The 18,097-nt window shown below is 40.3% G+C and overlaps 1 protein-coding gene across 2 annotated transcripts in view; it reads right to left on the bottom strand.

The window, feature by feature from the left end:
- Positions 1–114: 114 nt before the first annotated feature.
- Positions 115–18,097, bottom strand: part of cenps (centromere protein S) — a 37,509-nt gene continuing 19,526 nt past the window's right edge. Inside the window, exon 6 of one of the 2 annotated variants that reach the window (XM_069918484.1) lies at positions 115–204. The gene's annotated coding sequence lies outside the window, so the exon portion shown is untranslated. Of the gene's footprint in view, positions 205–13,120; positions 13,448–18,097 lie in introns of those variants that run through there. The other variant, XM_069918485.1, reaches the window with a different exon arrangement.

Raw genomic sequence — 18,097 nt, 5'->3', positions numbered from 1 at the left:
AAATGTTTTCCAAAAGAATAGTCTGCAAGGAGCTTTCTGCTCTCTCCGAGGGATTCCTGCATCTACCGACCTCTCCATAAGTGAACTCTCTTCTGCCTCTTCTGTGTTTGAATATGTAAAGCCTCTTTCAACGAGATGATCATCAATGTCCAACAACCCAGCCAGCAGCTTCAGTATCAGAGATTTCCTGCTTTTAGCCAGCTCCTTAAGGACAAACAAAGGAAACTTTTTTTTAATCTCCATTTACCTCAAGAGAATAGTTTTTAAATCAAACACGGTTTCCTCACACAAACATCAAGCAGTATTTTCCCCACTGCGAAATTCTCTTCGTTATTTCCCAAACCCAAATTTTTGAACAAATTTTACGGTTACATAGAAAAATATCTATAAAGTTTTGTTTGTTTCATGAATGGTTTTCTTCAACAGGGTCCAGCACCAACTCTTTTTGTTTCAACAATAATATGTCAATGTGATCATTTTCATTAATACCATCTTAGGTCCCCAATTTTTTTTAAAATCATTAATCTCCAACCAAAATTAAATTTTTATTTCAGTGTTTCAGAGCCTACTATCCTATAACAAAGGCACTGCATCCTATAGCTCTTTATTGCTTTTTAAATTCAGGCCATCTTAATTTACAATTGAATATTAAGCTTTAAAAAGTCATCACAGGACCTTGTCGCCCTTCTTGTTTGTTGCAGCTTTCCAAAGAGCACACCAGAAATCCCACTCTCCTCTTGCCCATACAGGCAGCTTTGTAATTTTCAGTATCACTACAGGATCTGCATCCCCTGCCACCTTAAACAGCATTCTCATAATAATTTGTGGCATATCATTTAACTCATCCCCACCTCTGACTGTTTTGCTCGTAATTCTAATTGTGTGAACTCCCTTCTGTCACTTGAAACCATTCCTCCTCAACAACTCCAACAAAATACCCCAGGATATCAAGAACCTTTCCTCGTTTAAGTATTTTCTTCTGGTCTCCCCAATTAATAATCCCAGCAATTTTAATCCAGCACAGTCTATAAGGAATTTGTACATTCTCCTAGTTTTCCCCAGGTGGTCTGGTTTCCTCTCACCCTCCAATTTGGGTGTAATTGGTCAGCACAGGTTTAAATAGCCAGAATCAGTTACTACCTTGCTGTAAATAAATAAATTAAATCCTTTCCTAACCACTATTTTCACCCCAGCCATACTGTTCAAGCTGCTGTTCGTTTAAAAGTTACATGTTACTCACTCTGCTCACCTGAAGTTTCATTCTCTCTTCCAATGGGTCAGAACCATCAGCTCCCACGAGCAGCATCAGGGACACCACAGTGAATGTCATGAGCCACTTCATGCTGGAGCTCACTCCACTGAAATTTTAAATGTATTGTGAGCTCCTCCCTCAATCTATTCCACAGAAACTATTTCCAGCACTTTTATAGCATCTAGAACCGATACACTGACGCACAGAAATTAATGATACAATCAAACCCTAATAGCCAATGTGCATCATTAACCCAATGGAAGCCTGGAAGCTCTATGTAGATAAAGAATGACAGCTTCATCTAATTGTAAATGGAAAAATGTTAATTTGGAGACATCATAACTGACTAATTATATTACACTTTTCACTTGTAGTTTGTAAATTTATGATACAAGGAGATCGAAAGATTATAACAGCAATCATCAAAACTGTAGTCCAATTTTAATGAAAGAGCCATTAAGGAGATTTTAGAAGCTATAAACTTCTAATCATACACACAAAAATATTTCTTTTAAGTGTCATAAACATGGAATTAGTTGTTGTTCAAACAGATCCAACTGCAGTAGAAGAACTAAACTGTAAAATTGAAACATCATAATTATCCCAATCAGCCATTATCAACACCATTACCAAGAGTTCCATCTGAGGTCTGGCTCAAAAAGCAGCTGAGTTTCTTAGATGGTATCCAAGATATTTTTCCTAAATTTTAAAATAGCTCTCTTTATCTTTCATTAATTTCACAATTTAGCATCATGACTGCTCATTCCATTGATTTAAAATCCTCAAATGTCTAACAGGAGAGCTAATGATGGACACAAACCTCCCGATTCAACAAATGGGCTCCATCCATTTAAGTACACAGTACAAAAACGAGGTGTTAAACCAAAACACATTCTGAAAAAAAAACATGCCACTGTTTAGAAGACACAATGCTTTTTCCAGTATGCTGACCAATACGCTAGACAACAATATTTTTCTTCCTGAAAATAAATTGAGGATTATGACAACTTAAAGTTGAACACAGAAGTTAGAGAAACATTAAAATAACTTTTATTGAATTTATCATGTTTAATCACAATGATCCTGGCACATTGCGTTAGTTCAACTGACCCAAGAATATTTTGCCACTTATTTTCAATTGTACTCAGCATCTGATGCCTCTTGGGTCAGTGTCCAACAATAGTCGGCCAACATTGATGGATTCCACTTACCCTGATACTGCTTTTCCGTGATCGCAATGTCCTGGTGAAACCTTTCACCATGTTTGTCACTGACTACACCAAGATCAGCAGGGAAGAAGTCCAAATGTCAATGCAGAAAATGGATTTTTAATGACATATTGCACTTCATAGTTTTGTATGCTTGAAACCAGCTAATGATAGGAAATCACAAAAATGGGTTATATCTAAAAAATGGTAATGTGATAGGAAAATGGTTCTCATGATCAACAGCCCAAAATCTATAAAATAGACTCAAAAGTGTTCAGTAAGCAAAATCTTTATAGTCCAGTGTAATAAGCCCTCAGCTAATCCTTACAACAATTCAATCATTTTTCACAAAAGAGATTCCAGGACCAGGTCAAGCAGCATCAGAGTAAGGAGAGAATCGGAACAAAGCATCAATGCTCTTTCTTTCCCCACTGTTTCTGCCTGATATGCTCAAAGCTTCCAACATTGTTTCGGGATCTGCAGTGTTCTGTTCCACTGGTCCTTTATTCACATTGCTTGTATGCAAATTAGCTACATTTCCTGTATTAGAACCCTGAAGGTATTCAAAATTACAATATTGGCTGCAACAGCTTTCAAACATCCTGAGGTCACAAAAGGTGTTGGTGAAATACTGTTGTCACTGATATGTACGCAAAAACAAGATGTCAAGGCTCTGGGAGAATACCTTGCCAGAGAAAGAGAAGTAAAAAGGAGAGAAGACATAAAACATTACAACACAGAACAGGCCCTTCGGCCCTCAGTGTTGTACTGACCTATATATTCCTACCAAAAAATATTAAACCCATCCTCCCTCGTAACCCTCTATTTGCCTGTCTCAGAGTCTCTTAAATGGCCCCAATTTTCAGCCTCCTCCACCAAGGCATTCCAGGCACCCACAACTCTTTGTGGGAAAAAAAAACTTACCCCTATGTTTTCCTAAACCTTCCTCCCTTCACTTTGTAACAATGTCCTCTGGTGTTAGCTCTTCCTGCCCTGGGAAAAAGACACTGGCTGTCCAACTTAACTGTGCATTTCATAATCTTATAGACTTCTATTAAATCTCCTCTCATCCTTCTTTTCTCCAAAGACCCTGCCTCATAAGGCTTATTTTTCAATCCAGGCAGCATCCTGGTAAATAGTCTCCTCTGCACCCTCTCCATAGCTTCCACATCCTTCCGAAAATTAGGTGACCAATTGTGCCAACATAGCTCTATGAACTGACCTTGGACACAAAACAAGCAGACAACTTCAATAAAATTACATGTTTTATTATTTAAAAAATGTCATATTCCAGCCTCTTCCCTGGTTCACAACTGTTAATCCAATGGAAAAAGAAAAAGTCAGGGACATTCAACATCTCAGTCTCCCAGTAGAAGAAATGTGCAGCTTAGAAACCACATAACAACTGGCAAGTTTTCAAGACTAAAACCTGATTTTTAAAAAATATTTCTTCCAAGGTTCAGTATAAATGATATTCCAGTGAAGAGTCGAGATTCCAGTTTTGTCAACAAAACTAGATATTTTGCAATTTTCTTTGTGCACTTTCACATTCTTCCTAGCTTTGTGTCAGGCAGCTCACAATGAATTGTGCTCACATCTGAACATTTAGATGTGAAATAGCCCATTCTCTGAAAGGCATTAATGAACTCGATGTGCGCAGCAGTTAGTGCAACGCTGTTACAGTGCCAGCAACCCAGGTTCAAATTGGGTGCTGTCTATAAAGAACTTGTATGATCTTCCCATGACCTGCGTGGGTTTCCTCCCGGTGCTCTCACCCTTCAAAACGCACAGGGGTGTAGATCAATTGGGCGGCACAGGCTCGTGAGTTGGAAGAGCCTGTTACGTGCTGTATGTCTAAATTTAAAATCAATCGACAGAGAGATCATGGGAAAAAAGTCACATGGACATATTTAAAAAAATAATTTAAAGGATTTGGTCATCACCTTGAGTAAGTTCAGAAGTAGCAAATAGTCAATAACATTGCTTTGAAACTGGAATCACATGTAAATTAGACTGGATAAGGATGGTAGATTTAATTCTCTGAAATACATTTATGAACTAGATGTGTTTTATACAATAATGATTGCCATTAATTTTCTTGTAACATTCCAGATTTAATTTGATGCCCCTGTTACCATGGAGGGATTTCATGCAGGTCTCAATTTGTCTGCGTGTCTGGATTGCCAATTTAATAACTACTATGCAGCTCCACCCCTAAAAAATTAACAAGAAACAACCTCAAGGAGACCTGAATTTTTTTAATGTTTGTTTCCTTTTTTTTAAACTCTGCCTTAACACTGGCCTCAAAACTATGAGCACAATGGCACAGAAATTGGCCTGAAGTTGTTTGTCTATAGAGCAAGGAGGAGCCGGGGGAAGTGGAGGGCAAGGGGTTGTTGAAGGAAAATAAGATGTATTAGGGAAGGGTCAATTTAAAATTGGATGATTGATGGTTAAGAGGAGCTCACTGGGCTTTTGTGCTGTGTCTCACTGGAAGAAGAGTCCTTTTTTTTCTCATGAATGTCTCAGAATATAAAGAAATGTACGAACTGAAGAAAGAAATTCACACAGGCAGTCTGTTTTGGCTCTTTGTATTGAAAAGCCATCAAGACAGCTCAGCAGCATTCTATTTATATCGATTTTGCTTACAATTCTTGATTTACACCTTCATGTTAATCAGTGCTAAATATCTTTTGTGGAAAGAGGTTGACTTCATTTTCAATGGACAGTTCTCATCCCTTTCAAGACTCGTCAAAATGTTTTGCAGCCAACTAAATACTTTTGAACTGTTGTAATGCAAGGAACATAGCAACTAATTTGTGCATAGCAAGTTCCCACATTGTGATAATTTTTTTTTAATATAAAATTTAGACATACACCATGGGAACAGGCCCTTTTGGCACACGAGCCCGTGCCATCAATTACACCCGATTCAACCACTGGTCCGTTTTGAACAGTGGGAGGAAACCAGAGCTCCCAGGAAAAACGTACAAACTCCTTCGAGAAAGAACCAGATTCGAACCCCGGTCCCAACCGCTGGCACTTTATCATCGTTGCACTAACCGCTCTGCTAACTGTGCCACCCCTACCATTTCTGTTTGATAGGGATGTGTTACGAGATAAATATTGGTGACAACAACAGGCCGCTTCCCCAAGTCTTCTTCAAAATACAATCATCAGATCTTTTAGATTCAACTGAGAGAGCAGAGAGCACTCTTTAGCATTTTATCCCCTCCAACTATGCAGAACCAGATTAAGTTTTTGTGATCGTCTCTTGAACGGGACCCGAACCCATAACTTTCTAATTCATTATGTGACTATGTTACTGAGCTATTATGGAGCATGTTTTTTTCTGGCCTACAAATACCCTCATCAATGCAATAGTTACTCACAGGCTCAACCTTAATTATTTCCAACCAATAGGATTGAACTCTGCAACCATATCTTAGCTATCCATTCCCTTTCTCATCAATATATTAATATTAAATACCAATTCTTATTAACAAATTCCCTCATGTGTTTGTTTTACCTGCTAAACTCTTCCAAGCCAATGGATTAGCATGATCTCTATGTTCAGTCCCCAAGTTTCATTTCTGGTTATAATAGTTCACTGAATTGGTTAAAAGTGGTTCACGTGCATGCAGAACAACCATAGAAGGGTGAAATTAATTAGGGGAAGCAAGTCAGAGGATGATCAAACATTTGGACATGAGGAGAGGTAGCAACACTGTTGTAGCAAAGGCAAGCACATTAGCTTAGGGCAGAAGTTTTCAATCTGCCCCCTAAACTCAAATTCCACCTTAAGCGGCAGTAGTTTTCAATCTGCCCCCTAAACTCACATTCCACCTTAAGCGGCAGTAGTTTTCAATCTGCCCCCTAAACTCACATTCCACCTTAAGCGGCAGTAGTTTTCAATCTGCCCCCTAAACTCACATTCCACCTTAAGCGGCAGTAGTTTTCAATCTGCCCCCTAAACTCACATTCCACCTTAAGCGGCAGTAGTTTTCAATCTGCCCCCTAAACTCACATTCCACCTTAAGCGGCAGTAGTTTTCAATCTGCCCCCTAAACTCAGATTCCACCTTAAGCGGCAGTAGTTTTCAATCTGCCCCCTAAACTCACATTCCACCTTAAGCGGCAGAAGTTTTCAATCTGCCCCCTAAACTCACATTCCACCTTAAGCGGCAGTAGTTTTCAATCTGCCCCCTAAACTCACATTCCACCTTAAGCGGCAGAAGTTTTCAATCTGCCCCCTAAACTCACATTCCACCTTAAGCGGCAGTAGTTTTCAATCTGCCCCCTAAACTCACATTCCACCTTAAGCGGCAGTAGTTTTCAATCTGCCCCCTAAACTCACATTCCACCTTAAGCGGCAGTAGTTTTCAATCTGCCCCCTAAACTCACATTCCACCTTAAGCGGCAGTAGTTTTCGATCTGCCCCCTAAACTCACATTCCACCTTAAGCGGCAGTAGTTTTCGATCTGCCCCCGAAACTCACATTCCACCTTAAGCGGCATTAGTTTTCAATCTGCCCCCTAAACTCACATTCCACCTTAAGCGGCAGTAGTTTTCAATCTGCCCCCTAAACTCACATTCCACCTTAAGCGGCAGTAATTTTCAATCTGCCCCCTAAACTCACATTCCACCTTAAGCGGCAGTAGTTTTCAATCTGCCCCCTAAACTCACATTCCACCTTAAGCGGCAGTAGTTTTCAATCTGCCCCCTAAACTCACAGTCCACCTTAAGCGGCAGAAGTTTTCAATCTGCCCCCTAAACTCACATTCCACCTTAAGCGGCAGTAGTTTTCAATCTGCCCCCTAAACTCACATTCCACCTTAAGCGGCAGTAGTTTTCAATCTGCCCCCTAAACTCACATTCCACCTTAAGCGGCAGTAGTTTTCAATCTTCCCCCTAAACTCACATTCCACCTTAAGCGGCAGAAGTTTTCAATCTGCCCCCTAAACTCACATTCCACCTTAAGCGGCAGTAGTTTTCAATCTGCCCCCTAAACTCACATTCCACCTTAAGCGGCAGTAGTTTTCAATCTGCCCCCTAAACTCACATTCCACCTTAAGCGGCAGTAGTTTTCAATCTGCCCCCTAAACTCAGATTCCACCTTAAGCGGCAGTAGTTTTCAATCTGCCCCCTAAACTCACATTCCACCTTAAGCGGCAGAAGTTTTCAATCTGCCCCCTAAACTCACATTCCACCTTAAGCGGCAGTAGTTTTCAATCTGCCCCCTAAACTCACATTCCACCTTAAGCGGCAGAAGTTTTCAATCTGCCCCCTAAACTCACATTCCACCTTAAGCGGCAGTAGTTTTCAATCTGCCCCCTAAACTCACATTCCACCTTAAGCGGCAGTAGTTTTCAATCTGCCCCCTAAACTCACATTCCACCTTAAGCGGCAGTAGTTTTCAATCTGCCCCCTAAACTCACATTTCACCTTAAGCGGCAGTAGTTTTCAATCTGCCCCCTAAACTCACATTCCACCTTAAGCGGCAGTAGTTTTCGATCTGCCCCCTAAACTCACATTCCACCTTAAGCGGCAGTAGTTTTCGATCTGCCCCCGAAACTCACATTCCACCTTAAGCGGCATTAGTTTTCAATCTGCCCCCGAAACTCACATTCCACCTTAAGCGGCAGTAGTTTTCAATCTGCCCCCTAAACTCACATTCCACCTTAAGCGGCAGTAATTTTCAATCTGCCCCCTAAACTCACATTCCACCTTAAGCGGCAGTAGTTTTCAATCTGCCCCCTAAACTCACATTCCACCTTAAGCGGCAGTAGTTTTCAATCTGCCCCCTAAACTCACATTCCACCTTAAGCGGCAGAAGTTTTCAATCTGCCCCCTAAACTCACATTCCACCTTAAGCGGCAGAAGTTTTCAATCTGCCCCCTAAACTCACATTCCACCTTAAGCGGCAGTAATTTTCAATCTGCCCCCTAAACTCACATTCCACCTTAAGCGGCAGTAGTTTTCAATCTGCCCCCTAAACTCACATTCCACCTTAAGCGGCAGTAGTTTTCAATCTGCCCCCTAAACTCACATTCCACCTTAAGCGGCAGAAGTTTTCAATCTGCCCCCTAAACTCACATTCCACCTTAAGCGGCAGTAGTTTTCAATCTGCCCCCTAAATTCACATTCCACCTTAAGCGGCAGAAGTTTTCAATCTGCCCCCTAAACTCACATTCCACCTTAAGCGGCAGTAGTTTTCAATCTGCCCCCTAAACTCACATTCCACCTTAAGCGGCAGTAGTTTTCAATATGCCCCCTAAACTCACATTCCACCTTAAGCGGCAGTAGTTTTCAATCTGCCCCCTAAACTCACATTCCACCTTAAGCGGCAGAAGTTTTCAATCTGCCCCCTAAACTCACATTCCACCTTAAGCGGCAGTAGTTTTCAATCTGCCCCCTAAACTCACATTCCACCTTAAGCGGCAGTAGTTTTCAATCTGCCCCCTAAACTCACATTCCACCTTAAGCGGCAGTAGTTTTCAATCTGCCCCCTAAACTCACATTCCACCTTAAGCGGCAGTAGTTTTCAATCTGCCCCCTAAACTCACATTCCACCTTAAGCGGCAGAAGTTTTCAATCTGCCCCCTAAACTCACATTCCACCTTAAGCGGCAGTAGTTTTCAATCTGCCCCCTAAACTCACATTCCACCTTAAGCGGCAGTAGTTTTCAATCTGCCCCCTAAACTCACATTCCACCTTAAGCGGCAGTAGTTTTCAATCTGCCCCCTAAACTCACATTCCACCTTAAGCGGCAGAAGTTTTCAATCTGCCCCCTAAACTCACATTCCACCTTAAGCGGAAGTAGTTTTCAATCTGCCCCGTAAACTCACATTCCACCTTAAGCGGCAGTAGTTTTCAATCTGCCCCCTAAACTCACATTCCACCTTAAGCGGCAGAAGTTTTCAATCTGCCCCCTAAACTCACATTCCACCTTAAGCGGCAGTAGTTTTCAATCTGCCCCCTAAACTCACATTCCACCTTAAGCGGCAGTAGTTTTCAATCTGCCCCCTAAACTCACATTCCACCTTAAGCGGCAGTAGTTTTCAATCTGCCCCCTAAACTCACATTCCACCTTAAGCGGCAGTAGTTTTCAATCTGCCCCCTAAACTCACATTCCACCTTAAGCGGCAGTAGTTTTCAATCTGCCCCCTAAACTCACATTCCACCTTAAGCTGCAGTAGTTTTCAATCTGCCCCCGAAACTCACATTCCACCTTAAGCGGCAGTAGTTTTCAATCTGCCCCCTAAACTCAGATTCCACCTTAAGCGGCAGTAGTTTTCAATCTGCCCCCTAAACTCAGATTCCACCTTAAGCGGCAGTAGTTTTCAATCTGCCCCCGAAACTCACATTCCACCTTAAGCAACCCCGATGCCACAAGTGCTCGGTGATTAGTAAGGAATTGCTTAAGGTGGTACGTGAGTAGAGAGGAAATGTTTGAAAACCAGTTATAATCATACCGAATTGACTCGTTAAATGTTTCATAACTCAAAAGGAAATGGGCCAATGACAATTTTTCTCAAGCAAAATATTTTAGTAACAATTGGGTCTAGAGCAGTGGTTCTCAACCTTCCCATCCCACTCACATCCCACCTTAATCCCTTACTAATCACAGAGCACTTATGGCATAGGGATTACTTAAAATGGAATGTGAGTTTTATTTGGGGGGGGGGGGAGGTGGAGAGTTTGAAAACCACTGTCTTAGGGCAATGAATGCAGTGCCTACTCAAACAAAAATAAAACAAAAAGTTCACTTGATAAAAGTTGAATCGAAAATACATTAGGAAAAGATGAACATTCACCTCTAATTAACAGAGGTAAGAGCTGGAATTATGGCATCAAATTAAATCAAATATATTTGCATTAAAAATGTTTAGCACTAGAATGAATCACTGGCACGAGTAGGAAAGTAATGTTCAAAGATGAGTCACTGGAATTCTCTATACAGGATGGCTGTTAATGTTCAATCATTAAGTATATTCAAGACAGACTTTTGGGCTCAGGGAAATGAAAAAATATGGGGATCAGGTGAGAAATTGAAAAGAGTGAAAAAGCAGCATTTAATTTATTGACTGTCATGGCAGGTTCAAAGATTACTGTTTTTATGTTGACATTTATCATTCAATTTAATATCCATGACTGCATTTATCAGTTGCCACATCTGAGAAATCTCCTGGTTTGATCCTGTCTCTGGGTTCTGCATAAACAAATTAGGGTCTAAAATCTGATCAAGGGTCCAAGGTAAACCATCTGATTACAATACATTGATCAACTTGTTCATCGTCCATTACACTCTATGTTGAAGCACTGAGCCTCACAGACCAAAACTATTCTTAACTAGACTTGTACTTGTTATGTAAAATTACCTACCTGGACAAGATTTTTAAAAATAGCTAGATTCTTAATCCAAATCATTTTCTAGCAAATCACTTGCAAAAGCATTTTCTTCAGAGTCAGATCACAAAAACTAACAGAAGGTTCCTCCAATCTGTGAATGGTGCAGAAAGATTTCTCATACATTAAGGAGAGGGAAAATATAAAATCAAATATGCTCTAATATTGATACCTTGGTTGTACATGAAACACAAACAATTCTAAAGCTCTCAACAATACTTATTCCTCATCCACAATCACTATAACAGATTTAGCTAGTTTGCTGATGCAGGGTATTTGCCATGTATTATCTACCTGCCTCATTTTGGCATAAGATAAATTTCACAAAGTAATTCATCCACTGTGACCTACTGTATATAGGAAGACAACAAGAACGAAATACACAAAATATGCAAATGTTTCATAAGTTTTATGTATTCAAACAAAACAGTTCATAAACCATTTACCATCTGTGATGACTGCCACCAAAAGATAACGAGGGCAGTTATAAATCAGTGACAACATTTTAAACGGTAGATTAAGGTCTCTCACAGAAGTGTGCAAAGTTTGCAATAACATACAAAAATTGAGATATTATAACCCACTAGATTTAGAACAAAATCATTATCTAGGTTTATTGATTTCAATCCCAAAACTAATTCAAGTAAACCGATACATTCCTCCTGTGGATCTTCTGTCCATTTATATGAAGACAAAGCCAGACAGCCCAAAGGAAATTTTTCAGCGTTATCAACTGTGTTATAGGAAATAGCCACAAAAGAAACTTATGACAGTTGGCAACAGAAATTTACAATTAGTTTTCCCCTCATTTTCTCCTATAATTCTTTCTCACATTAGGCCTCAGTGTCACCAGTGGGATTCTGAAATTAGTTGTTAAGAATACTTCAAGCTAGACCACCTGAGATTTATTTAGTACACCACAGAACAGCGTCAGGAACCATTTGAAGATCAAGACATTGAAACCAAGGCTCCATTGCCATATGATGTGCGAAACCATATTCATTACACCCCTGGGAACCTGATAATCATCAATTCATTAAAACCTTAAACAAAAACTAATTTTCAGTGGTAGCAGGATAGCATTTGTCAAATAATTCAGTTTATTCTTTCACTCAATAATGATTCCCACAGTCACCAAATAACTGTCCCTTTTGGCATTAATTTTTTTAAAGTCTTAGAATATATTGGCACAATGGAAATATGATGAGAAGGACTTACTGCCGCTCTATCCACTACACTTCTATTATCTTTAATAGGTCTCATGGTATAAGCTTCCTCAAATAAGCCAGCACCTAACTTGAGCTGTGGGACTTAAATAATAAATCCCACAGAAACATTTCAAAGTAGCTGTCAAAGAGCTTGAATGTTTTTGAATACTAGACATTCAAAATCTATTAAAATTTAAATCTTACTGCTGAAGTAAAAGAACAAAAACACTGTCACAGACTTCAACAGAATTTTATCTGGCAATTGGAGTCAGGTGACTCAGGCAGTTGGATTCGAAAAGCTCAGATCAGCAGGAAGCTGATTGGGTGTTAGAGATCAAGTGATCCAAGGAACCTGTGACACAGGGTAGTATTAATTCATTTCAACTCAGCAGTCGAGAGACAGTACTTTTTGACCAGAGTTCCACACAGTACATGCAGCAGTGAGTAGGAAATTTACAACTAACTAGGTTTTTTTCTACAACACTAAAAAAAAACTTATTACAAGGAAATTGGATTCTTGGAAATTTTATTAGGTGAAATTTTGATTTGGAAGGTGATAATATGATGTCATGCAATTATTTTCGATGTCAAAAAGCCCCTTTCACATTGGCAAACTATTAAAATGACAGGTAAATGAACTGTTTTAAAATACCGGTAGGACCTTTCATACTGGATCAAGGAAAACCGGTTCTATGCGTCTTTTCACAATACCTACTGTTACAAGATCAAACCAGCAACCACAAAGAAGGCATATCACACAGGGGTAAAAATGAACAATTACTTTATTAACAAAAATTCACCTTCAAAATCCTCCCTTTTATAACAATGCCCACTGGTTACTATGCAAATTTCTATAACAAGAGTAAAACTAATAAATTCCCCAGCCTAAATATAACATATGTAATTAAAGTCTAAGTTATACTTCCAACCAGTCCACAGAAAAACTTAGACACACAAGACTCACAAAAACTTCAATCTCAACTGAAGCAAAGATCATAAACAAAATTCAGTTTGTTTGGTAAACTGAAGCCAAAAGATCTTTGAGAGAGAGAGAGAGAGAGAGAGAGAGAGAGAGAGAGAGAGAGAGAGAGAGAGAGAGAGAGAGAGAGAGAGAACAAAATTCGAAGTTGTCTTGTGTTGCTTGCAGAGAGAGGAACCACTGGTTTGGTCCGGATCCTTCTGGCTGCCTTCGGAATGTTCATCCTTTTTTAAATCCCAACATTCTAAACTTCATCCCAGTCCATGACTCATGCTCTGGGCCTTCTTCCACTCCACAGCACCACCCAGTGGTGGTTTATTGTCAAAGTCCAGAAATTTTTAGATCATTTTCTGCACATGCTCAGTCCGTCTCCCACTCTCTCAACAGTCCACCTTTCAACACAAAACCACACAACACATAAGCCAATACACAACACTGAACTTTGTAACACTACCCAGTATCGCAGAACAAAGGAGTGCCTATCCTCCAGCAGTGATGTCCTGAGTAATGTTATTACATTCACGCAGGGAGTGTTCTATAAATATCACTCCAGCCTCTCACTCTCAAGTACGTTCCCACATGTCACAGAGATTTCCCGTCAGTGCGGGGGGGGGGGGGGTCTCAGGGGTTCCCTGTCCCTGTGTAAGCCTGACATCCAACTCCCGAGCCCAACGTAACACTGGACCACCTTGCTGATCCTAGCCTTAGCCATCCATGCCCCCGTCCATCTAACTTCTGACGTCCTACCTCTCCCCCACCCTGCACAGGAATCAAATAATTTATTCCCTTCGACAGGGAAGCATCCCCCTGCCTCCATGCTATGTGGGAAACAGATGCCAAGAAACGATCCCCTGGTTAGAAGATCGCAAAGGGAGATCTCTGGCACTTGGTAGCGCATCAAGCGATTGAGCACCTGCCCTCCCAGAATCTGTACAGCAGAGAAACCCCTCTATGAGTGCTCCATGCATACAGCCCTTTCACTATGCCATGGCACATTGGGACACAAGGGCTTTAAAAGAAAAAGTGGCTAGTTTCTTGCCTGTCTCTATCCCTCCCCACCCTTTCTCTCTTCCCATCTTTCTCTCCCTTCCCTCTGTCTCTCATAGACATATCTATCTATCCTTGATTGTTGTATGTACTCAGTTCGGGGTGTGTGTGTGTGTGTGTGTGTGTGTGTGTGTGTGTGTGTGTGTGTGTGTGTGTGTGTGTGTGTGTGTGTGTGTGTGTGTGTGTGTGTGTGTGTGTGTGTGTGTGTGTGTGTGTGTGTGGTGTGTGTGTGTAATTCATCCCCGCTGCCATTTTCCCACGTTTGTCTATAAATTTCAACAAAAAATGCTTTACTATACATATTATTCTGTTGTTCTATGTTTATCTTGGCTTATCCCTTTGAAGCGCAGAATCTAATTCTGTATATCACCATCTTGAGGTCAATTCAAAGCAAATTCCTGTTGCTCTTGGGAATTTGAAGACTAGCAACTCTTGTACATCTCCAGCTACTTCCTTTGAAATGAGGATTAATCATCTAAATCACACATGTCAAACTCAGGCCCGCGGGCCAAATTTGGTCCGTGATATAATTATATTTGGCCCGCAAGATCATATCAAATATGTATTAGAGCTGGCCCGCTGGCCGCCGCGCCAGTATAGCGCATGCACAGCTAATACTACAAATCCCAGAATGCTTTGCAAATGTGTTGGCACCAGCCCGTCAGCCCGCTAATCGCCCCCACCTCCTCTCTTTACTTTCATTGGCATCTGTGACCTGTCGCCCAACTCACATGTAATAAACCCCTTACGAAAAATGGCCAAACCAAAGACAGAAAACAGGACCTTTCAACGCAGGTGGGAGGCAGTCTATATGTTCATCATTTTAAAAGACAAACCTGTTTGTCATTGAAGCAAGTTGTTATTTTTTTGACTTGTTGGCTTGTGAAAAAAAATACATTTAAAAAGGAGCTTAAAGGCTAGAGAGAAATATTATTGATTGAATATTTTATTTCTCATTTGTTAATGCTTCTTCTGGAAAGAGTTTAACCAAAACTATTATTAAACATTTATTTTAATAAGAAAAAGTTTAACATTACATATGTTGAAAGAAGAGAAAACATGCAGATGTTGTTGAAAATTTTCAATAAATATTTAGTTCGGCCCACGACTTAGTCCAAGTTTTTAATTTTGACACCCCTGCTCTAAATGATTGCACTGATTCATTGTTGTTCAGTTCTGATTCTACTCTGCGTTACTCATTACATTTCGACCACACGAAGAAAAATCTGGTAGGCAAATTCACTCACAGTTAGATCATTGTAACTTTTGTCATTTGTACTCGAGTTCAATGGTATTTCAGGAGAGCACACAGGCTGAGTGCAGGTGCCAGGCATTTCCCCAAGGAACCATTAATATATTTTTATGTCCCACTCAGAGTGGGATGCATCTCTATGCCAATTAATGCTAAACTATGAAGATTTTTGGGAATTGGGTCAAGACCTTTCAAACTCACTTTTGTGGGCCTTTATTGCCACTAGTGAAAATGAAGACTTAAATCTGAACTGTTTCAGCTGAATTTGAACAAGAATTTATTAATGAAAGAGCCAGGTTCTAGCTCACCATGCTATTAAATCTATACTAAATGTGAAATGATTAAGTGTCTACATTTGTAAAACACGAAAGTCTGTCGACATCATGGTTGAAGTAAAGACACAATGCTGGAGAAACTCAGCTTGTCAACAGTGTACTTTATGTAGCAAAGACAAAGATACAGAACCAATGTTTCAGGCTTGAAACCTTCATCAAAGTTTATCTTTGCTACATGAAGTACACTGAGCAGCTGAGTTTCTCCAGCATGTGTTTTTACTCAAGTGTCTATATGCCTTGTTTTTCTAGATCTGGTCACCTGATACTTCACTCAATAATAAACCTGTGTTATTATGTCAAATTACTTGTAGCATTGATAAGGATTTATGCAATATTTAACAGAACATCAGATTGAATGTCACTGTTACACTGAAGCTTCATCTCTCTCCGTATATAATTTAAACCTCACTGAATTTTAAACTACTGCACAAACAAATTTATGTTCCAGCAAAACAGCAAGCTTCAGGTTTTTAAAATTCCATTCCACAAGAAAGGGACAAATAGGTGACGGGTGGACTATGAAAGTGTGAAGACTGATGGGCAGATTGGGCCAAGTATGCAGCTATTCCGAGTTCTTGGATACATGCCATTTCAACTCTCCATCCCATACTGACTTGACTGTCCTTGTTCTCCCACTCTTTTCCTTCCTGTTTGCTTCCACTTATTACCCACCTATCTCTTTCTAACTCTACCCTTCTCCCTCCTTCACTTGGCACCATCTGCCCATCATCCTACAACTGTCCTTGGTCCACATCACCTCCTAATAGTATTACCCTATTTCATTCTTTCTCCTCTTTATACATAGAACATTACAGTACAGGCCCTTCAGCCCTCAATGTGATGCCAACTTAGATGTTCATACAAACCCTTCCTACTTGTAATCTTAAATGCTCCTAATGCTTCACCCACAACTCTCTGTAAATAAACTTACCCCTGATAGCACCCCTCAACTTTCCTCCCTTCACTTTGTACAATGTCCCCAGGTGTTTGCTCTTCCTGCCTTGGGAAAAAGGCACTGGTTGTCCACCTTACCTATGCCTCTCAGAATCTTGTAGACCTCTTAAGTATCCTCTCATCCTTCCTCACTCTGAAGAGAAAAGTCCGAGCTCTACTAACCTTGCCTCATAATTTTCCTATCCAGGCAACATCCTGGTAAATCTCCTCTGTGCCCTCTCCTTAGCTTCCACAATTTAACTCTCCTCCTTTGCCACCATGGCCTAAAGCAGGGTTGCAACCCAATATTTCTGCAATCCTTCCCCAACACATCCCCACCGCCAATGCTGTTCAACCACCGAGCTTTTTCAGCAATTAGTTTTTTTTACTCGAGATTCTACCATTGCAGTCTCTTATCTCTCCTGGTCTCCACATACTTGGGTTTCCTTGATTAATTCCTTGGCCAATTAATTCCACATGGAAGCAGCTGTGCAAGAGCCTCCCTCATGCTAATAGAATTCATGCATAAGCATCTTTCATTTGTCAGAACTGATGAGGAAGTCACCTTTGAAGCTGAGCAGAAAAAAAACCCAGAATGAAAATATAATCATTTCCAAATCTTTTGAGAACAGCTGCTGAGTTTTACGATGCACAACCTTTTGCAACTGCCCCTTGAAAAAAAATCCTTTTACAAATATACAACATATTAATATTTTAATAAGAAAAAATTGGAGATAGTTGGCACCAGAACCTCAAAATAATGAGCATTTTAATAGGAATTTTAATTTATCCAGAAGTGTGAAAACAATATCTTAAAGCAAGCCACTTAATTAACATATAATAACATAACAATTACAGCACGGAAACAGGTCATTAGGCCCTTCTAGTCCGCACCGAACCAAACACTCCTCTCTAGTCCCACCTACCTGCACAATGACCATAACCCTCCACCTTCTTCTCATCCATATACCTGTCCAGCTTTTTCTTAAATAATAAAATTGACTCTGCCCTATTTCTCCCGGAAGCTCATTCCACACCGCTACCACTCTCTGAGTAAAGAAGTTCCCCCTCATGTTACCTCTAAACCTCTGCCCCTTAACTCTTAACTCATGTCCTCTTGTTCCAATCTCTCCTACTCTTAACAGAAATACTCTATCCACATCCACTCTGTCTATCCCTTTCATAATCTTAAATACCTCTATCAAATCCCCCCTCAACCTTCTACGCTCCAAAGAATAAAGACCTAATCTGCCCAATCTCTCCCTGTACTCTAGATGCTTAAACCAAGGTAACATTCTGGTAAATCTTCTCTGCACTCTCTCCACTCTGTTTATATCCTTCCTATAATTAGGCGACCAGAACTGCACACAGAACTCTAAATTAGGCCGCACCAACGCCTTATACAATCTCAACATCACTTCCCAACTCCTATATTTCATGCAATGATTGATAAAGGCCAGCATACTAAAAGCCTT

Source organism: Narcine bancroftii, chromosome 2 (assembly GCF_036971445.1).
Source record: "Narcine bancroftii isolate sNarBan1 chromosome 2, sNarBan1.hap1, whole genome shotgun sequence".
Taxonomy (NCBI): Eukaryota; Metazoa; Chordata; class Chondrichthyes; order Torpediniformes; family Narcinidae; genus Narcine; species Narcine bancroftii.
This window is presented reverse-complemented; position numbering and strand designations above follow the sequence as displayed.